Below are 23,325 nucleotides of genomic sequence, written 5' to 3'. Positions count from 1 at the left end.
AGTTTTATGATCAAAACTCTATAGTTTTTATTGTGGGGCAAAACATATAATGCAACGCAATACAATGAGGATTGAGAAATGAACACACAAACATTCTTCAAAAGCCTGAAGATCATATTTGATACTTATATATTTATTTTTTTTTTTTTTTTTTTAAATGTTATGCTGCAGGTAAATAGATTGCTACGGGTAAATTAAAAGACATATCAAACGTTTTTCAAAAAAACACAAGAGTCACAAACCTTTAGTTTGTGGTTAGAAGGTTAGGCCTTCTTACACTTGATTTCACAACATATTGAGCAATGAGTTTTCATAAGTGTGATCTTTAAAACAATATTCTTATCTTTGTGTACATGTGTGTGTATTCCTCTTTTGCACATTTCCTTTAGAGAGAGAAAGAGTCTTAGGCAAAGAGTATTCAAACAAGAACCATTCGCCTCGGGAAACATGAAAAGTCATCCAACCTGCTTTAAACCTGCTAGTATGCACCATTAGTAGCCTACTTTAAAAGTGCAACAACAAACAGTCATCTTTTATTCTGGAATGAATATTTGTGATCCATATAGGCTTACTGCTTGCAAAAAAAAAAAAAAAAAAGGTATTTTGTCAGAATACGCCAACATTTGTGGATGCCCGTCAAAAGAGAAAGATGTTCTTTGACGACATCTACAACCAGAGGCTAATGAGGCTATGTTAACCAGTCAAACCTTGACCCCTTGATCCCTAGCAGCCTAACATAGCACATGCTAATGGTGTGAGTTTGGGGTAGGTGCATTCAACCAATGGCAGATGGGGAGTGTTTAGGAAAGCTGTTCGAAAACAGTCTATTGTTCGGAATGAATACTAGCTTGCTAAATACTGCGCAGTGTGCACTCTATACGGACTGTTTAAAAAAAATGTAAGTGAAGCATGCTACGCAAGCTTTCAGTATAATGTTCTTTAATAGCAAACTGTGTTAGTAGAAAACACTTGTGAGTGTCTAGTTGTGAGGTATTTATTGATTTATTTATTTTAGTGTAAAAATGTCTCAGTATGCTCAAACAATAAGTGAGAAAAGAGATTGCAGTTACTGTTACTTCCAGTTGTTGTAAGTTGTTACACAGGAAATAAGTCGTGTGCAGTGCACTGTGGGATACAGTATTCTATGCATATTGATAATCTGCATGGTGTGCAAAATTGCAGAAATAGTAAGAGTAGTATGTTAGCATGATATTCCGAACATAGCTATAATTGTTGCAGTTCTACTTGGTGATGCTAGTGACTCAAACATTATATAAATTTAGGTTACACACACTTCAGTATGATCAAAAGCATTGTATTGATGTTAGCGGCCCATTGCAGGATCTGTTCCATCATATAATGTCATTTCCTACGGCTATTATTGTTTGAATGCTTAGAGTCACTCATCACTGTTTGAATCCAAAACATTTCCTGCAGATACGTGTTTAGCGCGTCTGCAAATGTTGCTACATGTCAGAGAAATTAATAAAGGAATGAACAACTTCTTAGCATTTCTTGGTAATATTTTATTTTTAAGATTTTTATTGGTTTTTAGACAAAAGACATAGCATAACATATATTCACATATAAGGCCTTCCTAGCACAAGACAAATTCCTTCTTTTCTTGGGTCACATCAATCATTGTTACAGTTATCTAAAACTGAAACTTTGTGAAATAAAATAAACTTGTAAAACCACACAGACCTATTAAAAAAAATAATAAGAAAAACACAACTGAATTACTAATGCTTGAACTAAAACTAAAATGAAAATAAAAGCTCATCAGTGCCCCAAAAATCAAAACCCATCATACATATCTCCTACAACAGTTTTCAAAAATCCCCAAAAAAGTAATTCAATTTTCTTTAAAAGCCTAATATACATTTTAAATATGTGCTATTTTCTCCAGTGCCATTTTTATTAAACCATCTCCATATATTTGGTGCCTTTTTTCTTTTCTACTTCTTCTGTAGTGAAGAGCAATACGACTTTTGCTTGTGCTTAGACATATCTATAAATGTATGTTAATTGCTTTCTTTTCAATCTGAGTTTACAAGGGTATATTAAAAGGGATTTTGTCAGAATACGCCAACATTTGTGGATGCCCGTCAAAAGAGAAAGATGTTCTTTGACGACATCTACAACCAGAGGCTAATGAGGCTATGTTAACCAGTCAAACCTTGACCCCTTGATCCCTAGCAGCCTAACATAGCACTTGCTAATGGTGCCAGTTTGGGGTAGAGGTATTCAACCAATGGCAGATGGGGGAGCGTTTAGGAAAGCTGTTTCAAAACAGTCTATTGTTCGGAATGAATGCTAGCTTACTAAATACTGCACAGTGTGCAACATGTACTGCCTGTTTTATTATTATTATTATTATTTAATGTAAGTGTAGCAAGCTACACAAGCTTCTCTAATGTTCTCTAATAGCAAATGCTTGAGTGTCGAGTTTGTGGCTTTTAAAAATATATATTTTAGTGTAAAACTGCATCACATATTATGCTCAAACAATAAGTCAGAAAAGAGATTGCAGTTACTGTTACTTCCGGTTAAATTGTTATACAGGAAGTGGAAAGTAAAGTCATGCGCAGAGCATTGGTAAAATCAAAAGCATGGTTTTGATGTTAGCGTTCTGTTGCAGGATCTGTTCCATTATATAATATCATCTCCTATGGCTATTATTGTTTGAATGCTTGTTAAATCAAGAGTCACTCATCATTTGAATCCAAAACATTTCCTATAGCTACATGTTTAGCGTGTCTGCAAATGTAGCTACATGTCAGAGAAATTAATCAAGGAATGAAAAACTTAGCTTTTATAGGTAATATTTATATTTTTTATATTTTTATTGGTTTTTAGACAAAAAATCACACTTCTGCTAACAAAAACTTATAACAAATATATGCATTCGCATATAAACAAAAAGGCCTTCCTAGCACAAGACATTTCTGCTAATATTTATTCTTTTCTTAGGTATCGTCAATCATTATTACAGTTACCTTGAATTGACTAAAACTGAGTAAACTACAACTAAATTGAAATAAAATAAACATTAACTAAGTAAGATATAAAAATCTGGAATAAAAAGTAATAGAAACTACACAGACCTATTAAAAATAATAAAAACAGGAAAAAACACACCTGAATTACTAATAATTTAACTAAAATGGAAAATAAAATGCCATTTTTATTAAGCCATCTCCCTATATTATATTCATATCTATAAATGTATATTCCATTCTTTTCAATCTGAGATCATGAGGGGAAAAAATAAAAATACACATTTTTGGTTCAAGAGATAAAGACATTAATGATTTTATTATACTCTACTTCTTTCCAGAATTCCAAAATCGCTTCACACTCCCACACACAATGATATAGAGTACCATTACAAGTCTTACACTTTGGACAAGTGTCTGAAATATTATTAGCATTAAATATATGTAATAATGTTGGAGTCACACAAACTTTTGTCAGCCATTTGTATAGTCTTTTCATGAAGATGGTTGTATTGCCATGCCATTCAGAACAGCGAGGAGCATTGCATTGGGCTTATCAGTGTTTTATACCCAGATGCACATGTACTCTCAGCTGGGACCACACTAGTGTAGGCCTCCCAGCTAGATCACCAGTTAAGGTCAAAGTGAGATGTAAACTGTAAACTAGGTGACAGAAGTTCCTGTTTGTGTGACAAGTGTCTCTGGGGTAGCAAGTTTGCGAGTGTGTGCGCATGTGTGTCATGCAGGAAAACATCAGGGAGCTCAGCTGTCGCCGTCTTAACGTGCAGCCAATGGGGCTACATGTGATTTGTGTGTGTGTGTGTGTGTGTGTTAAAGGGAGCTGGAGGTAAGAATGGCTATGGCACCAGGGGGCTCATTGTGTGTAAGATCTCCCACACTTCTTACAACCGTCCATGTTCTTCCCATCACCCCCTTCCCACTGCCAACCTGCCACTTGCCTTCCTTCCTTTAGATTCAAGTGCTTTGTTCCTCCTGAAGTCCTTTGTTCTTCCTCCGGCACAACATTCCAATCAAGCTGAGCACACAAACACATGCATATGAATGTGTGCCATCCTCTTTATTGGGCCTCTTCACCAACACACATTATATTTATCATCCCTGTGTCTAAGCACTGACTAATTTAAAGCTCTACCTGCTACTTAAGAGCTTAATACTGCCAGATTAAGAAGTGAATGAACGCTGTTAGTTAGGCGGTGGATCAAAGAAACAGCATTTCTTTAGAAAAGACCTTGTGAAATATATGCTGACGGTGTTTATGTACTAATTGTATGGCACATAAACATCCTCAGAATATATTTCACAATTATATTTCAGAACATGGTTTTCTGGAATTCTTTTTTTAATTCACGTATTCATTTTTTTTTTTTTTTTTCATCTATTTTCTGGAATTCCTGACTCTGATTGGTTATGCATAATTGTATAATTACTGCTATGTGCGTAATTGACTAATTTTACAGGTAATTGATTTCCCACGTAGCATGTCTCTTATATGTTAATATATATATATATATATATATATATATATATATACACAGTTGTGCTCATAAATTTACATGCCCCTTGCAGAATATGCAAAATGTTAATAATTTTAACAAAATAAGAGGGATCATGAAAATTGCATGTTATTGTTTATTTAATACTGTCCTGAATAAGCTATTTCACATAACAGATGTTTATATATTCTCCACAATATCTCTTATTATCAATATTGAAAACAATTGTGCAGCTGCATATTTTTGAGGAAGCCGTGATAAATTTCAGGATTTCAGGAAAAATTCAGGATTCTTTGATGATTAGAAAGTTTGAAAGAATAGCATTTATTTGAAATATAAAAGGGGTGGAAGAGTTGAATGACCCTGCAGCAGTGGTCCCACTGCAGATCCGTGACCCCCGGAGTAACGGGCCAACCTCCTGGCGTGAAGTGCTTTGTATTGGCGGTTGTGTGGAACAGGGTGGAGAGGTGAAGGGGGGTTGATGGGAGTGCAGCAGATAATTCAGGCCTCCTGCAGGACACATGGCCCTTGAATGAAAAGGGAGCTCAGCATTGTGAGGGCATCTCAATGGCTCTAGCTCCTCATTTGTTGAAGACAAATGTCCCTCTGAACATAAGTGTCTTGTGCTTAAACACCAAACAGAGCGAAGTCATTAATCATCCATTTTGTGTGGCTGAGCACTTGCTCACATTCAGTTTGGCTTTTATGACCAACTTCTTGCCATTTTTAACTGGCCTGCACTTTTTTTTGGACTAGTTGATATGGGAGTTTATATGCATGTTTGACTTTAGTGAGCTTTGTAGTGGTATTATGTACAATATACCACTACAAATGTCAGAATGCTATTTGTGACCCTGCACCACAAAGCCAGTCATAAGTAGCAGGGGTATGTTTGTAGCAATAGCCAAAAATACATTGTATGGGTCAAAATTATAAATTTTTCTTATATGCCAAAAATCATTAGGATATTAAGTAAAGATCATGTTCCATGAAGATATTTAGTAAATTTCCTACCATAAATATATTAAAACTTAATTTTTGATCAGTAATATGCATTGCTCAGAACTTCAGTTGGACAGCTTTAAAGGCGATTTTCTCAATATTTAGATTTTTTTGCACCCTCAGATTCCAGATTTTCAAATAGTTGTATCTCAGCCAAATATTGTCCTATCCTATAACAAACCATACATCAATGGAAAGCTTATTTATTCATAATCTCAATTTCGAAAAACTGACACTTATGACTGGTTTTGTGGTCCAGGGGTCACATTTGTCTAATAGGGACAAATAACATTCTAATTCACAGTAACTGTATTGTATTTATTTGCATAACTAAGTATTTTCTTAATACATTTTAATCATTTAAGGTGACACCCCAGGTGAATAGGGTAAAAAAAAAAAGTAGGCCTACCTAATAGATAACCTATAATCTAATATCTCCACAGCTGACTGATTACATTAAAATAACACATTTTTCTGAAATGTAATGTTTAAATATGCAAATGATACCCTTTTTAATTAAACATGCACTAATTTGCATACATTTCCAAAACAGAAATCAGCACATTAGATGAAGCCAGGTTCAAAATTCTTGTTTCGTTTTGTCGATATCAGAGTCAAAGTTTTTTAGAGAGGATTTTGGTTGTTTTCATCACTCAAAAATCAGAAGAAAAAAACCTGTCTAAATAAATAAATAAGTAAATACATACATAAAGATGATCTTTGATCAAACCCTGAAGTAAAAACCTTCAGAATATATATGGAAATAAAACTGTAACATTTATGTGTATGTATAAGTGCTACTGAAGTGGAGATTTGTGGCCTTTAGAGATATGTGTTGTAATTAAAATCTTCAGATTCAAATAGATAAAATGCTATAAATCGAAAACTTAAAAGTGCATTTTGAATGTTTTCTTTCCAGTAGTCTGAAACAACACGTGATGACAAGCCAAATAGCCCAAAACCTCGAAACTGACCATTACATGAAAAATTTAATGTTTTGCCTGCAGTGTCTTGCCTTAATAATAATTTTGGTTTAGTTGGTTAGCTGTTTTATCCTGGGGCTCTGCCAGGCATGTTTGGCAGACACATCATGTGTGAACATAACCCTAAAACCAGCTGACTGGGAATATTCCTTTCTTGAATCATCTCTTAGAAAGGGCTTTGGAATGGAGGGTTGTTGGTTGTTGTTCTGACAAATGTGAATTTTATACGCACATATAGTTCTTTCTGGATTTTTATAGTTGGTATAGGCCTAATTTTGCTCTGCGGGCATACACTGAAAAAATATTTGGTGGCGAAACAATTTTCACTCAGAAACTGCTAGTAAATTTCACAAATAATTACAAAAAAAACAACAACAACAGTAAGTAACGCACTAAAGACTGAAATAGTATTTTCTTGTAAAACGTTTTCAATATATATATTTTTTTTACAATGCACTTGAATACATTGGAGACATAGAATGTCAAATGCTTTGAAGACATTTAACTGATAGATCAGGGTTTAAGTCTTCATATCAATGCCAGTAAAAACTCTCTGAGTCTTGATTTTGTTCAGAGCCCTGCCACATAAATCCCTGCTTGAGTTTGTCTACAATTAAAGCTGAGGTCTTTCATTCATTGTCTGTCTAATGAATATTTATAGCTGCTTTCACAATGCAGGCAGCCTCCAAAGCTCTTGAGAAGAAGTCAGCTTGTGTTTGACTCCCAGGTCAAGGAACTCTGACAGACTGCTGCACAAAGGAGACTTGACTCAAGCATTCCTTTGCGTTGCCTGGCGATGCTTTTGTTTGTCCTATTTCGCTGTCTACATATTCATACTCAACTCAACTCATTAGCAGTTTATTCATTCATTGAGGCAAGCCCACTTGACCCCTTCTCTAACTTGTCATGGGAATAAAATAGCGATGGTTGGTTTGCCAAATATATTAAGTGTGTTTTAGTATGCCCTGTACCACATCAACCTATAGCTTTAGTTTCAGGTCATGCTTGAAAGCATTTTTCACTTTACCCTGTGCTGAAAAAACTTTACAAATCCATAAAAGCATTATATAAAACTCTATCCTGACAACTGCAACTAGAAAAGTGTATTTTCAATATATAGATAGGCCTATAACCTCTCAGTGATATGTAAAGCACAATTTGTGAACATTTTAAAGTCGTTTTCAGTCACTGTTAATAACCATTACTAAAAAATTTTTGCGTTTAAACCTATTGAAATTCCTGGTGAACCGCATAAAAACATGAAACTAATTGCAGTCTGCAAAAGAAATACCTGGGTATTAGCTTCAAAGGAGGGGAATACTAAAAGCCCTCTCTTTGAACTGATACCGTACCCAATCGTCTAAAATTACTATTGTGCAAATGAACGAGGGCAAACATCCGAAACTCATTGAACAGGTGTGAGGGCCGTCACTCAAAGCTCCCACGCGTACCAGGACACGCCCACTAGCGCCATATATGGAACGCATTCCAAGGGGCGGAGTCACCTTACTTCCCATATCCATGAATGAAGCCTCAACACCACTTACTAAGTTCCTTCATGCCGGAGTCGGAGGAGTTTCGCATGGACCAACAAGTTTAATTTGACAAAAGCAATGGGATACAGACGCACTCAGTTTCATTTCTTATTTTTTTATTTTTTTGTTAACTACGTATTTATTGGGATCCAGTCAAAAGAACGTAAGTACAGACCGAGATTTTCTTCATTTGAAGCTTTCTACTCAGAGTTCACGTTTCTATTTATAATTGCTGTATGATGAATGAATGCAATATATTATTTGTGGACAAAATCGTAATGGTTAGACTTTCATATAATATTTCGAAACATATTTAGGCTATCTATATGTTTATTTTTCCTCTACAAATCGACATTTAAATAAGTAAATGACTTTTTTTTTTTCAATTTTCTTTGAATGTAACAAAATATTATATGATTCTTAGATGTGCTACTTGATATGAAGGCTGGCGGAAATTAGGTTGGTTAACCTGGCCGAATGAAGAAGGGGTGAGTCTTATTCATTTATCTGTTCCCTGCACATTCACCATACCCGACTTTAAGATCCATGAATAGACTCCCTTCAGTCCAGTTTCGTTGAGTACATCTTAAAGAGCTTACATGGATGCATGAGTCAGTGTCATTTCGTGCACTAAAACACCAATCAAAATGAGTCATATCCTCAAATCCATTAAAAAGCTTTTCCTGCTATTAAAGTTGACACCTAAGTAATCAGTCGCTTTTTTTAAACATCCAAACCTATAATATAGTTAATATATATATTGTTTCCAGATGTTTGTTTTTCTTTAGATTTATAAAAATATATATATTTACAAAACATCCAAACCTATAATATAGTTAATATACATATTGTAATATGTATTGTTTCCAGGGATGTTTGTTTTTCTTTAGATTTATATAAACAAATATTTACATTTTTATTTAATATTTAATGTGCAGCAGCTCCAAAAAGCATTTGGACACCTAAGCCACATATGAACATCATTGGATTAGAAAACAATGTAACAGCTTTTTTTTTTGCCAGATGCCACAAGTAGCCTATTTAAACAAAATTTCATATATAGTGATTGTCAATATGACTCAGAAATGTATAGTTAATTCTAAAAAATGTCAGATCAGTTGTTTGCAGATGCCTCTTCTGTTATAGATTTTGCTGTTTAATGCAATGAAGTTCATATATTTTTATGTGTACCATATTTGTTTTGCACCAGAGTGTCTAAATATTTCCTTTCTGTAAGGATTGAGGAGGAATAAGTTCTGGTTATAGGCTGTAGAGTACGCAACCCACGTTTTTTCTTTTAAGCTTTGGTTTGTAAGAATTCACTGTGAATTCCTCTTCAGCCACACAAAGACCTCTCAAAAGATGTACCGCGAGGGTTCCACCACTTCCCCTGACCATGCGTGCTCGCATGCTAAAGTGTTTAATTAGTCTTTTCGAAGCTAGTCCTGTCATCTTCATTCCCTGATGTCGTGAAGGCTTCTATCAGCTCTACAGTACTCAGCTGCTGGATCCACAAAACCCTTTGAGGTCACGCTTATTTTGTCAGCTATTTCAGTACTTTTTGAAGAGTCGAGTCAAAAGGGAGTTGTATCAAGGCAGAGCGTGGTGGAAAAGAGGAGAGCAAAGGCCTGCTTTTTGTCTCCCACACCCTTCTAATGAGATAGATTTACAAAGGTGTGATTCCCACATTCAGAATGTCGTGCTTTAGTCTACCATTTGGAATAGAGGATATTGGGATATTTCAGTTATTTGTTGAGAATCCCGACAAGCCTAACTTAACCGGTGGCATGAGTTTGGGATGAGACTGAAACCAGTCCTTAATTTTGCAATGCAATAAAATTCTTCACCTTTAAAAAACAAAAAAAAGTTTAATTTGTTTAACATTTTCTCTTTTTCCATCTTTCTTAGTGGGAAGTTGTCCAGACAGTCGTGAACGGCTCTCTTCTTTACACCTACAGTGTGTGCAATGTTGCCAGTGACACAGAACAAGACAACTGGCTTCGTACGACCTTTATCCAGCGCAGGCCCGACGTCTCTCGTGTATCCGTAGAGCTCCGCTTTATCGTACGGGACTGCAACTCGTTTGGTGGCTCGTCACCTTCCTGCCGCGAGACTTTTGGCCTCTATCTAAGCGAAACGGACACAGATATTGGCACAAATTTCCGCAAGAGCCAGTTTCGAAAGACAGCCACAGTAGCCCCAGACGAGGTAACAGCAAATCGTGGAGGGGGCCGAGCTGATCTGCGAGTGAACATTGAGACGAAGAGCATCGGGCCACTCTCCAGAAGGGGCTTCTACCTTGCCTTCCAGGATTTAGGGGGCTGTGTTGCTCTCCTGGGGCTGAGGGTGTTCTACACCACCTGCCCAGCCACGATGAGAAGTCTGGCCGCCTTTCCCGAGCAGGTGGCATCAGGAGCGCTGGCGGAGGTGGAGGGCACCTGTGTGAAGGACGCAGTGGTGGTTGGAGAAGGTGCTCCTCGGATGTACTGCACCGCTGAGGGAGAGTGGGTCGTTCCTGTGGGCCAATGTCTCTGCCGAGCGGGATACCAAGCTGTTGGAGATGCTTGCAAAGGTGAGTTTTGATGTTTATTGTTTAGTATGGTTCTGTGCTTCAGTGATATGTTGAACTTATGCTTATTTAACAGTGGTTAATTGATAAGTTTTTTTTTTTTAAAGGGATAGTTCACTCAAAAATTTAAATTCTGTCATTGATTACTCACCCTCATGTCATTCCAAACCCGTAACTTCGTTCATCTTTGGAACGCAAATTAAGATATTTTTGATGAAATCCAAGAGCTTTCTGACCCTGCATAGACAGCAACGCAACTGATATGTTCAAGGCTCAGAAACGTTGAAAGAACATCATTAAAATAGTCCATGTGACATCAGTGGTTCAATCGCAATTTTACGAAGCTACAAGAATTCTTTTTGTGCACAAAGAAAACAAAAATAACAACTTTATTCAACAATTTCTTCTCTTCCGTGTCAGTCTTCGAGGAATAAAGTTATTTTTGTTTTCTTTGCACACATGAAATATTCTTGTAGCTTCATAAAATTACGATTGAATCACTGACGTCACTATTTTAACGATGTCCTTAAAACGTTTCTGGGCCTTGAAAGTGGTAGCTCCGTTGCTGTCAGATTTCATCAAAAAATATTGTGATCCAAAAATGAACAAAGGTCTTATGGGTTCGGAATGACATGAGGGTGAGTAATTAATGACAGAATTTTCATTTTTGGGTGAACTATCCATTTAAAGGCCAATTGGTTGCCAATATTGAATATACAATCAGATTGTCATTATCCCAAAAGTGGTTAGACAAAAATATTTAAATGTAGATTGACACAATCGGAATCGGTCCGTCGCTATAATATACTTTACATTATTTCATTGCTTGAGCCAATAACTCTGCACAAGTTGAAGACAATTTGGGAACAACTGCAGGTCTTTGTGGGTGGGCAGATGGTAAGTGTGTTGTCGGGTGAGGGTGTGTTCTGGGAAGCTCACAAGATTTTTGTGGTTGCCACAGAGCTGTCTGAGAAGTTTGTGAGAGGCCAGAAATATGACTCAAGTCAAATGGAATGTCAGCCGTGTCCACACCCTTTCACCTGCTGGTGTATTATTTCTACATGTGTGCTTAGCGCTTTGGGAAGGAAGTGTGAAGATACCAGGGTACTATTGTTAAGGAGTGTATGTACATTGTTACAGTGGTATGATTTGCATTCATAGGTTTTTAACCTTTGGACTTTCTCAAATATCTCGCATTTGAATAGAACTTAAATAACGTGTTTGGGAGAAAGGGTTAGTCTTCAATAAAGAGCTATAATGCTTTTCATTAGATAATAAGATCTGCAAACAAAGAAAGAAAAAAGAAAAACTAATTTGACTTTTTATCAGTCAGTGACTTAACCAACTGGCCCCAATGTTTTTCTTTTTAGTGGATATATGAAGTCATTTCCCCTCAAGTTTGGTTCAGGGTGTTATCTAACATAGCTACATTCATACATTAAGTGCATATTAAGTATTGGTCCACTATAACAAGTTCTGACAAAAAAGGATTATTTTTAAGTTTCGTTTTAAGGTTTTCCCAACTTGTTTCAAGGAATTCCCCCAAGGTTGTATTACACTTTTCCCATACCCTCCACCAGCTGATATGACTCAATGGGCAGAGCTACCATTACCTGTGTTACATTGTATGTGTAAGTGTGTTACCATGACAACAGCTCACCGCAGATTACAGAGAAGGTTTGGCATGCCCAAGGTCTGTCTAGGGTAGTCATCGTATAATTAAAGGTTGGGCTGGACTTCTCTGGACACCTTTTGTATTTGTGGGAAAATGTGGTTTTGTGTAGACACGCTATTTATACGTTACTGTAAAACCAAAGGATTTAAAATCTATCCATTGGTAAACACATTACAGACCAACTGCAGGACACATTTGTTGAACATGCAGTAAAAAGATATCACTGGAAAAAAGATTTCAAAAGAGCCATATAGGAAGGGCAATCTCAGGAAAGCATGTTTAAAGACCTTGGCCTCTGGCAGCCTTACAGGAACCTGCACCTGAAACGGACGTTGAAGAACAGAATATCTGAAGGCATTCAGGGTTATTGGGAAAAGGGCAGATTCCACACATTTCCTTCATAATGTAGTTTCCAGGAGACATGCTAAATGTTTTGACACCTTTGGAAGAAGTGTGATGAATGATGACCCGATGAAATAGCTCATGGGGAGATGTAATGGAGACTGGTATCTTGTTGACTTTGTGATGACATGTTTCAGGAATGAGGAGTACATGTCCAGACATCCCAACCTGCGGTTCTTTCAGTTCTGATTCTGACAAAGCTTTTTGTCTTCTTCTGTAAATGATTGTTTCACACTGTAATTTGTTCATCAACCCAAGACTGTAGTAATTACCAACCTTTCCCCATACCTCTTGATTCAACTTGGTTTGGATTTTTCTCCACAGAGTGAAAAGATCCCTCAAAGCATTCAATGTAAAAGAGGGTTCTTAACCCCAAACAACCGTCGAAACAATGAAGTTGCTGTTGTCATTGTTTTCATGGGAGTTTTACGAGTGGTTTTCTACGTGACTGCTGTTCTGTTCAGCTTATCGTCACCTGTTAGTGTATGTTGGGGACAATTGTGGTTGGTTGCCGGGCTGGGATGGGGGGAAGGGGTCTCGTTTGAATGGTTAGCCAGAGAAATGTGGAATTGAGAAGTTTCGGAGGAGATCACAAGTGTTCCACCGCTTGTGAATTTGATACCAGTCTACCAGAAATGTTGGATAATAGCTGACTATAATGTCATGTTTTATTTTTATAATGTTATATAAGAGTATATGGTTAATTGCATTGTCACATGAAGTGGCCATAATCATTTTTAAAATTAGCTCCAGTTTAATAGATGTTTAATCCAGTTTAATTAGAAGGTGGGAACTTTTAGAAGTTATGTAGTAGTTCAGTGCTGCTACTAATACCTAGAGAGCAGTGTGGTCTATATTTTACACGAATAACGTATAAATGTTATATCATTAATGTTATTTTTGTAATAATTTTTAATTACTTCTTATTTTTTGATTTAGCAGTATTGTCCAATATTGCATATTTAATTGTGCTCTCATTTTCCCTATTTTGACATGTAGATGAGGGTGTGTTAAAGGTGAAGTTAATCATTAAAACTCAAATTGAATATCTAGTTTTCATATTGTACATGTTTAATGTTGTGATTCCTAAATTCACATTTAAAAAAAATTTTTTTTATTCAAAGTGGTAATTAAAATAGAATTTTATTTATAGGCCATAACATAAAAAAATAATTATTAAATATTTATGCTGGCATAAACATTTCTTGACATTAAACCATTCATTTTCTTTAAAAGCCACTGGATTGCTCTCGCACGTTGTTGAGGACTACTGTGTCGGCGAAACTGCTATTCTAACTGTTGACCTTTCTACCCAAAGGGCATTAACTATTCCCTTTGTGTATTGTGTTCACCAGCCAAAGACTTGGAGTCTTATCAGCCCTGCCAATCATTTGTGTCATGCATATTTAAGTGGTTGTGGGAACATAAACGTGGCACAAGTACGCAAAATGGCCTTAGTCACTTTTCCTCCCATACTGTTTCTGATGGCTCCTTGACTGTCCACCAACACAACATTGCCCTAAATAGTTTCTTAGTGAAATCGGTCATCCTGACTCGTCAGTGGTGCCATGAGCAAGTCACACATTACAAAGCACTTTCTAAACATATTTCACACAAAGTTCCCATGGAAACAGCATTAACATATTGAATCAGACTTATTACTCGTGGCTGACACGCATCTTGGCGTTTGGTGAAATTTAGATTCATTCAGACCGATTTCACGTTTGCCATTCTCAGTAGACACAAACATGAAGATTAGAGGAATAGAGTGGGAGTTTCCCGCTCTTGTTCTAGCTTCAAATAAAATGCATAAAGAAGGGCTGCTTTTCTTATGCGGACCCCCTCCTATAGACGTCCACCCTTATACACAGAGCAAATACACAAAACCCAATGTAAAATCCCAGCGGGAGAACTTCTGTCAGCAATCCTCACACACCCATTCACGCTCACACTCGCACACCTCCCATCGGTTATCAATCTGAAACTCGGCCCTTTGTTTGAGGGGAGCACTGAGAGACGGGCCCCAGGGGGGACAAACTCCCCTCAAAGGAAGTTCCTCAGCTCTGTGGAATCTATATTCACAGTGATTTTGCAAGCCAGTGAGTTTCTCATGCCCATTAAAAGTACACCTATCAGAATCGGCCTCTTAAGTCCGTGCATGTGATTCTGAATCATTGCTCTCGGCCGCCTTTGTTAATAATTGTTATCACCCCCCAATCCCGGCCTCCAATCCTTGTTTCCGGAGTTTCTTCCCTTTGTGTTTGTTATAGCATGTCCTTATCCTTCGGCAGAGGAAGGAAAGGAGGAGAAGAGGAGACCAGAGGGCTTATATTGACGCTTGCAGTTCTGACATCCTGTGTTGTCCAACGGACATCCAGATGTGCTTCACTGCATTTTTCAAATCTCTTTCTTTCAGTATTTTGCCACTAAAATTGACAGTGCAGATATAATTAGTCATAAAGTGACTACACAAAAGTTGGTGACCAGTTTGACTAGTTTTATTTAAAGCATCTTCCGGTTGCATTGTGAAGTGTGATCAGTTTTTTGTTTGTTGAATGTTGTACGCTGCCTGTTATGCCGAGTTCACACTGCACGATTTTCAAACTCCTCGGATCGCCGTTGTTTTCACACTGCGTGACTAGTATCTGGGGTAGCATTCAGTTGCTGCTGTGTTCACATTGCACGATGGATCGGCGACAGGGGGTTTCACATTGCATGACTTCACAATAGGAAGAATCGCCGACAGCTCTGTCTGGTCCGCAAACTACGTTCCACAACAAAACACACACGAGAAGTGATAAGGAAATAACGCGAGAACCCGCGTGCGTCAGACCGGAGTTCTCCAGCGAGACTGTAATTATTAAAAAATATAAATATATAGCCGGCAAATTGTCTGTGAGCTGATTTCCAGCTACAAGGAGAAAAAGAAAAACAGATTATGCAGGAGGGAGATGCAAGGAACAGGGATTGGGTGTTCTGCAAAAAGAGTTGGAGGTAAATAATTTTGCAGTAACTGTTATGCTGATGTTGTGGCTGGTCAAGCAAATGTTTGTGCTTGTTTCTGTATGATATAATTCTTCATATATCTATTAAAATACTGATATTCTGGTCTATAACTCCTCCCCGAACTTCCATCTGCCCGGTATCTTGTCTCTCATTGGCTGTAGGTCATCGCCCATGTGTTTTTCAGTCAGAACTCATTGCACACAGCGTGATTGTCACACAGCGTGATTGTGAATGGCGACGTGTCGGCGATTCCCTCAGATCGCGTCTTTGATAATTCACACTGTGTGATTGTCACTCGCGTGAACGAGCACCGATTTGCCTCCGATTTCGGGCATTTGTCGGCGATTTCGCAAAACCTGTCGGCTAAAATCGTGCAGTGTGAACTCGGCATTAGTTGCACCATCTTGATTGGCTCTATTTGTGTGCAGTTGAGATTATGCAAAAATAAAGAAACTGTGATGCGAATCTATGTCCTTTTAGTTGATAAATGTCTCATGTTCACCTGTTTTTTTCTGTCTTTTTCAAAGCTTGTGAACCGGGTTACTACAAGAGCACAGATTCCAGCCAGCCATGTGAAGTGTGTCCAGAAAACACCAAGCGCTCGGGTCATGGAGCACTGCTGTGCTCCTGCATGGAGGGCTTCTTCCGGGCCCCTACGGACCCTAACTCTGCTCCTTGCTCTTGTAAGTGTGAATACATATTTTTTGCTCCTCTACAAAGTTGTTTGATCTTAAGAAACCATTTTTTTTATCTCTGCATTTTAATCTAGTTTCTAAACATACCTTGTTTTGCTCTTCTAGCTCTGCCTAGCCCTCCCCAAAACCTGGTATACACGCCTCTCCTGACTGCGGGGAGTTTGCAGCTGACTTGGCGCCCACCGGCAGACATTGGCGGCAGAAGCGACATCACATATAGTGTGGCGTGCGAGCGCTGTGAGGGTGGTCTGTGTTCGCTGTGTGGTGGGAGGGTGCGATTTGAACCTGCGCAGACGGCCTTGAAAGACCCCGAGGTTGTGGTTAGCGAGCTGGAGCCTCATGTGAACTATACATTTACAGTCGAGGCCCAAAGTGGCGTGTCCCAGTTCAGTCGAAAGAGAGCCACGGCTAGCATTACAACAGTGCTTCACTTCACAGGTTAGATATTAAGAATTTAAGTTTAAATTGCACTATGAGGGACAAGCAATAATTCTGCCCACAGTGGTAGTGAAAATAATGTATTGCTGAATTTTGAACCAATGAGGTTTCTTTGTGGGCGGAGCTACCCAGTGCACCTCATTGCCTGTCACGGCTCGATAAGATTAACAGATTAACATGAAGGAGAACTGATCACATGTCATGCCTGCTTTAGATGCGGTGTATCAAATGGCATTTACATGTAAATTGAGACATTGATGGTTAGCCAAAATACTGATGAATTGTGTCTCTTTATTTAGATGGCCCGAGGGTGCTGTACTTGAGAGTTGAAGATCGGACCACCAGCAGTCTGACTTTATCCTGGGTTGTGGACTACCATGTGCAGAATAACAACTTCCCCCGCTATGAGCTCATGTACCGCAAGAAGGTGACCATCTTAAGTTATCTTTTTTTAATATGAATATCATAGAGACTTGAGTGGTGGGACTGTAGTCAACCACCTAGAACACATTGGCAACCACTTAACAATGCCCTAGTAATACAGAACACCTCAGCAACAGCATAGCAAAGCCTTGACATTGTGAAACCTTCAGTAAATATGGTTGACTTTATGTTGTATGCTTTCTCCTTCTCTCTCCATGGCCTTTCCATGTTTTTGGCCTTTACCATTTTGGAATAAACATTCAATTTCCTCTCCTCATTGTTTCATAGGAGGATCCTGGAGAGTTGGACGTCACCACATACACCGTTCTGGTTCTGGAGAAGAACTCTGTGCAGATTAATGACCTCTTACCAGAAACAAAGTATGTGTTCCGCGTTCACACCCTGACGGCAGAAGGCCATCCCAGCAGCCACAGCGCCGAGCTTGAATTTGAGACGTTGGCTCTCGGTGAGTGCGTGCGAATGCACGAGTGGGCGTTTCGTTTTAGTCTTTGAATGCTTTCGTGTATAAAAGTGCATAACTTAGATGCGTTTGTGATAGGCTGTGGGTGGTGTGCCAATGTTTGTCGGTATGAGTAAAGAGAACTCTTTTTATTATTTATTTATTTTTGTTCTATTTTCATCAGCGGAATCTCGGACACAGAATAGTTCCATGGTTGTCATGGGAGCCATTGCTGGAGGCGGAGTCATGTTGCTGATTGTGGTGGTTATTTTGCTCCTTCACAAAAGGTTAGAGGACGTTTCTCTGGTCTCACTATTTCCATTCTATTCTCTTCTTTATCTCTTTTCCAACCACAGAGCAGGATTTCCCAACTTTGCCTTAGTCGCTTCACTCACACTGTTTACATTCCAGCTTTGATGCGCAATCATTCTCATTTAAGATATCATCAAGATAGGAGCTTAAATTAACTCGCATGCGATGTTGAATGGTCTTTCATCAGGAGGCTGAATTCCCATGTCCGACGGAGGGTAGATGGAGATTACTTTTCATGTCCAGGTAAGAAATAAATTGAATCCCTTTTGCATTCATGTGTTTGGCGTTAAGATGTCATGTTTGATGCTATCAGCAATAGCTTTGCACGAAAATCCCTATATATATCAATCTTCAAAGCTAGTGGGCGTCATTTAATCAAGCTCTAACTCTACCTATTTATTTTACAGAAAAACTCCTGCCATTGAAGACCTACATTGATCCCCATACATATGAAGACCCCTGTGCGGCTGTCCTCAAGTTTGCCAGTGAAATTCATCCTAGTCATATCACCAAGCAGAAAGTCATAGGTGCAGGTCAGTGTTATTTTAGTATTAATTATATGTTATTATAATATTTTAAATCTTTTTGTATTTCATTTATTTTAGTATTTTATTCTTTGTAATTTTATTTTTTGTTATGTGCTTTTGTCATTTTTATTTTTTTTTTATATTTATAAATGGGTTTATTTCCCTTTTTTAATTTTAATTAATTTAATTTAATTAATAATTAATTAAATGAATTAATTCCACTTCAATGCAAACGTTTTTATTAACTGCCAAGCCAACATTTCTCATTTTCAAAGTTTGAGTTAAAGTTTATAATGTAATATTTAGATTTATTTTAATTTGGCTTTATTTCAGTTAGTTATAGTTTCAGTTTTAGTTAACATTAACAGCTTTGGTGCAGGTATTTTAAAAATAGTCACTTGCCATGTTTTACCCTTTAAAGTGTCTTTTCTGCATCTTAATTTACATTTTTAATTAACAAATGTGTTTCCATACTGTTCTACAGGAGAATTTGGTGAGGTGTACCGTGGTTCTCTGAAGATACCAGGACGCTGTGAGGTCACAGTAGCGATAAAGACCCTGAAGCCAGGCTACACTGAGAAGCAAAGGCAGGACTTCCTTAGTGAAGCCAGTATTATGGGCCAGTTTTCCCATAAGAATATTATCCGTCTGGAGGGTGTTGTCACTAAATGTAAGAATCATACCGTCAAATCATAGTTTCCAGTACTTTAGAATACCATTCCACAAAGCAGTACATGTTTTAACAGGATCTTCTCTTCTACCTATTATTTCAGTCAAAGACGCCATGATTATCACAGAGTACATGGAGAATGGAGCTCTAGATCAGTATTTAAGGGTATGTTTCTGTCAGCAAATGTTCATGTTTAATACCTTTGCTATGATCTAGCAGAATCAGTAATCTGTTTCTTTTTGCTCCACAGGACCATGATGGGGACCTTTCCTCATACCAGCTTGTGGGAATGCTCAGTGGCATAGCAGCAGGAATGAAGTACCTCTCAGACATGAATTACGTCCACCGGGACCTCGCGGCTCGCAATGTCCTGGTCAACAGCAACTTGGAGTGTAAAGTCTCAGATTTCGGCCTGTCACGAGTGCTGGAAGACTATCCTGAGGGAACCTACACGACTACTGTAAGTTATATGAATGCAGAGAATCATAATGAAATAATTACATCAATTCATTAAAACATTATTTTCATGATTTTGAAAATGAATATCTCTTATTTTTTATCTAAAATGATTTTATAGAGGTATTTTTGATATAAAATTCAACATAACAAAATACTGAGCAAACCTTAACTCTTACTCTTTTAGGGAGGAAAGATTCCTATTCGCTGGACAGCGCCCGAGGCAATAGCATACAGGAAGTTCACTTCAGCCAGTGATGTGTGGAGTTTCGGCATAGTCATGTGGGAAGTGATGTCATTTGGAGAAAGACCCTATTGGGACATGAGCAACCATGAGGTATAGGAAATTTATTTTATTTATTATTGCTAATTAATTACTCATACTTTAGGAGTTTAACCTAAATTGGGTGAACACAAAATGACCATATCTAGGGATCATTGACATTAATTTTGTGGACTTTTTTTCCCACTTGGGCCAGGAAATAACCATCTAGCAATGCCTTAGCAATGTTCTAAAAACCAATTAAGTTTGTAGTCCTCTATGAACATGAGTTTTACCGTTTTCTTTGTATGTTTGATCACAGGTGATGAAATCCATAAACGAAGGCTTCAGATTGCCGGCACCGATGGGCTGCCCGTCTGCGGTCAATCAGCTCATGCTGCAGTGCTGGATGCAGGACCGCTCCAAACGGCCACGCTTTGTTGATATCGTCAACTTGCTCGAGAAGCTGCTTCGCAACCCAGAGTCACTCTCTGCCATTGCCAGTATCGACCCACGGTAAGAAACGGTTAACTGTAACTGTTATTTCAGTTATAATGAAGAAATCTACAGTGCTTTATATTGAGATTTTTTATAAATATATCTTTTCCCCCACAGTGTCTCTATTCGTCTACCCAGCACTAGTGGTAGTGATGGCGCCCCCTTCAGGTCAGCGGATGAATGGCTGGAATCCATCAAGATGGCCCAGTACAGAGAAACCTTTGCCCTGGCTGGAATTAAAACGATGGAACAGGTGCTGCGCTTGAAAATTGAGTAAGCATGCCTACTTACATGCATTAACGAATCACAAAATGAACCAGTTACAAATTTCTATGTCCTTATCTAACCTGTTCTCTATTTTCTTTTTCAAAAAGGGACATTAGGAACATTGGCGTACGACTGCCAGGTCATCAGAAGAGAATAGCCTACAGCATTCTGGGCCTGCAAGACCTGACGGCGACCCTGGATCTGTTTGCAGTGTGAAAGATATTGTTGAGTGAAGCAGCACTGCTCTGGACTGGACTTTAAAAAGCTGGCTGAATAAAGACCAGAATGCCCTCCTTAAATGAAACGGACTCCCTTTGGGAATATAATCACTTTACTGTTTTGATATTTTGTTTTTTATATAATATTTTTACATGTCAGATGGACCCTTATGCTCTTTGTGATTCTGTTTTAACTTAAGCCATATTAAGCGCACGGTGGACATATGATGGTCTGTTTTGAAATATTGTGACTACTGCCTCAGGTCTGATGATTAGGGTACTATCAAGGGTACAACGATAGTAACCTTTTATTACTGTAGTGCCCATATATTGCCATAATATTCCACATATTAAACAGAGTTGCCAAATGTGAGGGGTTGAAGTCTGATATAAGGTTGTACAATTACAAATGTAAAAAGTTTAGTAGTAAATGTTATATGTTGTTAAATTGTTGACAGACATCCTCCTGTTTTGAAAGATAGGATGAATGTTTACATGTCTTATTTCAGCTCTTTTTATTTAATATTTATTTTTTTATTTATTGTCTGTGTTTGTAACGAAAATAATGTACTGTATAGTATTAAAATATTTTGTAAGTCTCATCCGAAGTCATTTCTTTACCATCATGCACTTCACACAAACCTCATGCACTAACATGCCCCAAATTAGTTTTAGATCATCTTGAGGAAGACTCTATCCGGTAGTCTGTAAGCTCTTAAGTCTCTCCACAAATGCAGTTTGGAAAGCCATTCACTGTAGTGGAGACAAAGTGTCTGTAATAGTCCTGACTCACTTCGGTCCTTCACTGATGAATGTTTGCGACGACTAATGAATCATCATGAATTAGCTACTTTTGTAGTTCAAGAGGTCCAAGCAGTGGTAGAATGAAAATGCTTGATGAATGAATGCTGACTGTGGCCTTGGGTGTGTTTAATACAAAAGCAGACAGAATTTAAGCTCTTAATTGTGCAAAAGATTGTCTGTTCGGGTCTGGTGTGGGTCAGGCTCATTTTTCTACACTTAGTCTGACTAATATAAAGAGGACACCTTATAGCACAATGTACAGACTTATTACAGACATTAATGACCACTTTGAAAATATTGATATGATTTGGATACAATTACATCCAAGATAATAGTCAACAGAGCTGCATTTTAAACATTTCATATAATCTTTTGTTGATTATGAGTTTAAAAAATACACAATAGTTCTATGTTATGTTAGGTAATAGATACAGTCTTACCTAATAGAGACAGCTTTAACTATTAAGCAAATGTAAAATAAAAAGCTAAATGTTTAAAAGATGATGCTTAATTTACATCTTTCAAAGGTTTGCGAAACAAAAATAGAGTTGTAGGCTATGTGTATTTTAATATGCCTTCTATCATTCCACTCATGTCCAGAAGAGGGAGCCACAATCAAGTCCCTTTGGTGACGTGCTTTACGTCATATAGTAAAGATGGCGACGTACTGAAGCGCTCCATGCTTTATTGTTGATAAAACATATATTGTTATTTTACTGGATAAACTCGCACCGGGATCGGAAAAGATGTCAAGGTTAATAGTCAAGAATCTCTCAAATGGGGTGAGTGTCTGTAATGTTATTAGAATACGATGTAAGTCCGCTGTCAAAGATGCATGCGTCTACAAAGATGTGATCGACTATTAAGCAGGTTTATTCACTAACAAAAAGTAGCATGGTACAACAATGTTTTTATCTGAAGTGGTGTCGTGGAGGTACCGTAATTTTTGGACATGATACCATGGTGCTGCCATGCTTTTTTGAGTACGATTTAAATGCCATGGTGTATATGTTAAAGTACGATGATATTATTATTGTTATTATTATTTGATAGCATCAGTGTACCACCACTGTACTTTCTTATAAGGGTAATGAATATAATTAAAAAGAGTTTATTTAATTCTTATAAGCGCCCTCAGGCAATGATTAAAATGCATTGTGGGCTTGAACTGTGTGTGATCTCATTTAAAATGAAAAGTTGAAAGTCATTTTATTTATTCTGTGTCCTCAGATGAAGGAAGAACGTTTCCGTAAGATCTTTGCAGATTTTGGGACACTTACATATTGTACGTTGAAATTCACTAAAGATGGTAGATTTCGCAAATTTGGATTTGTAGGCTTCAAGACAGAGGAGGATGCAAAGAAAGCTATGAAACATTTCAACAAGAGCTTTGTGAACACATCTAGAGTTACTGTAAGTGACGGGGTGTGTGTGTGTGTACCTATTTTTCTATTCTGGTGGGGACTTAAACCTGAATACACACACACTCATGCTCGTGTCACTCACGGTGGGGACCTAAATTGAGGTCCCCACGGGTAAACATGCTAATAAATCACACAGAATGAAGTTTTTTGAAAATCTAAAAATGCAGAAAGTTTCCTGTGAGGGGT

General features: G+C 37.8%; 2 pseudogenes; both read left to right on the top strand.

The window, feature by feature from the left end:
- Nucleotides 1-8,013: 8,013 nt before the first annotated feature.
- Nucleotides 8,014-21,455, top strand: LOC107713524 (ephrin type-A receptor 2-like; annotated as a pseudogene).
- A 923-nt stretch (nt 21,456-22,378) lies between these two features.
- Nucleotides 22,379-23,325, top strand: part of LOC107713476 (probable RNA-binding protein 19) — a 14,490-nt pseudogene continuing 13,543 nt past the window's right edge.

The sequence above is a fragment of the Sinocyclocheilus rhinocerous genome, unplaced genomic scaffold, assembly GCF_001515625.1.
Source record: "Sinocyclocheilus rhinocerous isolate Xijiao unplaced genomic scaffold, SAMN03320098_v1.1 scaffold57, whole genome shotgun sequence".
NCBI classification, from domain to species: Eukaryota; Metazoa; Chordata; class Actinopteri; order Cypriniformes; family Cyprinidae; genus Sinocyclocheilus; species Sinocyclocheilus rhinocerous.
The sequence above is the reverse complement of the archived record's forward strand: the minus strand, read 5'-3'. Positions and strand labels throughout refer to the sequence as shown.